Source organism: Phytophthora infestans, genomic scaffold, assembly GCF_000142945.1.
Source record: "Phytophthora infestans T30-4 supercont1.2 genomic scaffold, whole genome shotgun sequence".
Classification (NCBI taxonomy): Eukaryota; Oomycota; class Peronosporomycetes; order Peronosporales; family Peronosporaceae; genus Phytophthora; species Phytophthora infestans.
In genome coordinates this window covers 1,349,954-1,354,329 of record NW_003303757.1, presented here as the reverse complement: position 1 = coordinate 1,354,329, position 4,376 = coordinate 1,349,954, and positions in this window count along the sequence as shown.

Genomic DNA, 4,376 nt, shown 5'->3' with positions numbered 1-4,376 from the left:
GCGCAAAGCGGACGGATCGATCGAGAAGTACAAGGCACGCCTCGTGGCCAAGGGCTTCAAGCACAAGTACGGCATCGACTACACTGAGACGTTCTCGCCGGTTGTCAAGTACGTGACGTTGCGCATGGTGATCGCTTTGGCCAAGTACTTTGGCTGGCCGCTAGACCAACTAGACGTGGTGACGGCATTCCTGTACGGCGTGATGAGGGAGATCGTGTTTTGCGTGGTTCCCGAAGGTGTCGAGCTCGACGGTGACTTCGACTGCCTGGAATTGGTGAAGGCCATTTACGGTCTAAAACAAGCTTCGCGCGTGTGGAACGAGACTTTCGACGAGTTCGTATGCTCTATCGGCTTTCAAGTTTCGGCCTTTGACCCGTGCCTCTACATCAAAGTTGTTGATGGCCACTGTGTACTCATACTGGTCTACGTCGACGATGTCCTGGTCACCGGAAGCTCACCCGAGCTGATCTCACGCACGAAGGACGACCTCAAGACACGCTTCGAAATGACTGACAGCGGCAAGTGTGTGTTCGTCCTTGGGATCGAATTGGTAGACGGTCCGGACGGCAGCGTGACGATGAGCCAACGGCGTTATGTGGATGACATCCTGAAGCGCTTTGGTATGGACGAGTGCAAGGCTGTGGTGAGTCCGGTGGATATAAGCACTCGACTGGTTCCAAGCGACGCGGCGACCAAGGTACAAGCTCCGTTTCGCGAAGCTGTTGGTGCACTAATGCACCTGATGACCGCGACGCGTCCATATATTGCGTACGCGGTGGGCTATGTGTCGCGCTTCATGGAGAATCCCCAAGAAGAACACTGGGTTGCGGTCAAGCGCATCTTTCGCTACCTGAAAGGCACCAAGACGCATGGAATCTGCTACAAGCCGGGTAACAACATCGACTTTCGCGGATACTCTGACGCAGACTGGGCTGGTGACCTCGCGGACCGCAAGTCGACTTCCGGCTACACGTTCATGCTGATGGGTGCGCCAGTGATCTGGGGCAGCAAGAAGCAGTCAAGTGTTTCGCTGTCTACGAGCGAAGCGGAGTACATCGCGCTAAGTCTGGCAATTCAAGAAGGCAAGTGGATTCATCGCCTACTGTGCGAGATATTAGCAGCTGCCAATGAGACTGGACCCGACCTCAAGATCCAAGAAGACAACCAGTCGTGCATCAAGATGACAAAGAATCCTGTGAACCACGGCCGCGCCAAGCACATCGACATCAAGTACCACCACATCCGCGATGAAGTCAAGCGTGGTGAAGTCAAGCTCGAGTATTGCGAGACTTCTGTGATGCTGGCTGACATCATGACGAAGGCGCTCCCAGGGCCTCGTCACATGGACCTAGCAGCTGCTCTCGGTATCCACGCGTGTTCGCATTGAGGGGGCGTATTGAGGGTTGCTGGTCTTGGTACTGTGTACCATTTGTACCCATTAACCGGTCAACCTGAACCGGTCCAATACGATCCCGCTGTGATTATGGTACGTTGTTTATGCCACCCATGATTGGACGAGTAGAATGATTGGACGAGTACAGAATGATTGGATGAGTAGAATGATTGGATGACCTAGGTAGTGATGACAGTGTAAGCCCCGATAAATCAATCACTTTCGAATCTTCCTTCTTCCGCTCAAGTGCCTTCACTCCGGTCTCCGCACCAAGTGCAGAAGTCACTCCGTTCAGTCCCAAGCTTCGTTCCAACACCTCTACACCATTAACACCCATAAACAAGCACACTGAAACAGATGCAGTAGCAACGGGTGTAGATCAAGCACAACCAGTGAGTATCTAATCGGACGTTCGATCCTTTAAGCTCTGATGCGGGATAAGGATCCACTTAACGTGAAAGCGTTAGACCCAAGGCCACCAGAAAGAGTTTCCGATTGTGTGTACCACACTAGTGCGCAACCACACCAACTAGCCACTGAACGTAACAGTTCGTGCTGAGGCAATACCCTTTGTGATCTAGTGTGTGACGGGGTCACACAGCACCTTGCGCTAGAGGAAGTTATCTTCCGAGAGTATACAAACTCTCAGTGAACGGCAGTTCACAGGTCCCCTCTTTAATTAAAGAGAGCGAAGTGACCTAAATAAGGTAGATTGTAAACTGAGTATATTTATAGGTAGGTTAAGTTTGAGGTTAATACAAACTATCAGTTACCTATAGAAATGCAATGTCATTTAACCAATGGTTGGTTTTGAATGACCTTGGTACCTTGTACCAAATATCCCGGAGTATGACATGTCATACTCCTGAAGTGTGAAGTGTCACACTTCATGTAACCAGGGTACACTTAGTGCTACGTACCCCGTTACATCCTCCCCACTTAGGTTCGGCTTACCGACCAATCAGAATGAAGAGATGTTCGTCACAAACTCTCATTCTCAAAGTCGAAAACCATCGACTCGGCCGCGCGAGCGCGGCGGAGGCTCACTTTACAGTTAGAGCCTCGAGCAGCAACCTGTGCGGTCTTCGTCAAGGTCTCCACTTCGTCCGTTAACATGCCTCGTGGCACTGCTAAGAGCGGTGCTAAGACACGCTCCAAGGCTGCAGCCGGTAAGGCGCAGGCCAAGAGCACTAAGCCTCACGGCAAAGGCTCTGCACTTAAGGAGGCTACTCAGGTGGCCTCCGAGGCGATCGGATCCTCGGGTGACGCGGCTGCGGACAAGCGCGCAAGCAGGCGCCGCAGTCCGTCGCCCTCGTCTTCAGACAATCGTCCGAACCCTCGGTTCGTAGAACGTGAGTTCAACTCGGGCAGTGAGGACGATGCCGAGTCCGAGAGCACTCATGATGCTCCTGCGGGCTCTGTGGGAGGGCACAGCCCAGTGCCCAGTGAGCACAAAGAAGACAGCGTGCAGTCGTCCGCTAGTGATCACGGTGATCACAGTCCCAGGACCTCTGTGCGCTCTGAGAGTCCGGCCGTTAAGGCTAAGGGCACTCCCAAAGCCGGTGGCGATGAGGAAGGGAGTCCTCGCAAACGTCTCTCGCTTGCCGAGGGTCTTGCGCGCGCTAAGGCCTCTAAAGCCGAAGGCGCCAAGCCCTCAAAGAAGCGTACCGCCTCTAAGTCTCCACTCCGCGAGGAGAAGGAGACTCGACGCTCCTATCAGAGTCTCTTCGGCTCCTCGGATGAAGAGGAGGAGAAGGAGGAAGAAGAGGAAGAGGAGGGTGCCATTGTTGAGCCCCGGGAGGTCTCGAATGACCTCGACCAGCAGCAGGAGGATTTCCAAGCTGCCCAGCGTGTGCGTGGGGGTTCAGTGGCGGCACCCGTCAGCCAGGGAGCTGCCATCAACTCAAGAGGGTATTGGCCTCCCGAGGAGAGCTCTGGGGCTGACCTCTTCTTAGAGCTTCTCGTCGCTCCTCGTGGCCTTGTGGGCGGCCACACTTCTAGGGGCATCTATGAACGAGCCCTTGTTCAGAAAGAACAGTTGTTCGTCGACAACGTGGAGGCTGCTCGGTGTGTGCTTCTCGCGCCACACCGCATTCCCCTTAAGGACTTCACGACTTGTCGTAAGAAGCCCGAGACCCGGGGTGGTCTCTATCCTGTTTGGGGATACCCCTGGGTTATGCCCGAGAACTGTCCCACATGGAGTTCTTGTGAGGACATGTTCTGGGCGTGGGTGGAGACTCTCAAGTACTCGCCCACGGAGTTATGGGAACTCCATGAAGATCAGCAGCTGTTTTACATCCTGGACCAGCGTGATCTTCGTGTGAGGTTTGCCCACTTGATCAGCAAGCGTATGCTGCCAAGGGACATCCTGAAGCGCGCGGCTTCTAGCGCTCACGATGAGCGCGGGTACGGTATGTATTCATCATCCGTACCCCGTTCGGGCAAGAAGCCCCGGACTACTTATGAAGCTGCCGCCGCTTCTGTTCCCAGATTGCGACAGCCTTCGGGCAGTCAATCAGGAGCCGTTCAATCGGCTCCCACGAGTTCTCGGAGTGAGCATAACCCCTCCACTTCACGAGGAGCTGTCGCTTCCCGCGACACCGTTGCTCCTGGAGGATCCGCTCCACGTGGAAGTGGACTTCTCCATTCCGGTCAAGCAGGGGCGGAGGTGCCCTCGTACGAGTACGAGTACTCGGCGCCTCCCGAGAGCCACTCTCGTTCGAGTGCTCCGACTGCGGGTCCGACACGGGACCCTGAGGTTGACCGCCTCCGTCAACGTCTCCTCGTGCTTGAGATTGCACTTGGCCTTGGGACTGGCGGTAATGCTGCCGCCCAGGCCGGGAATCAGGGCGAGTTCGCTCGTCTTGCGGGTCGCCTGGACCTGGTGGAGCGAGAGGTCGCGAGCCTGCACCTGCGGGTGGACCGCCGGGCCTCTTCGTCCGATCTGGACGAGGCCTTTCGCATGATCCGACGGATCGAGGCT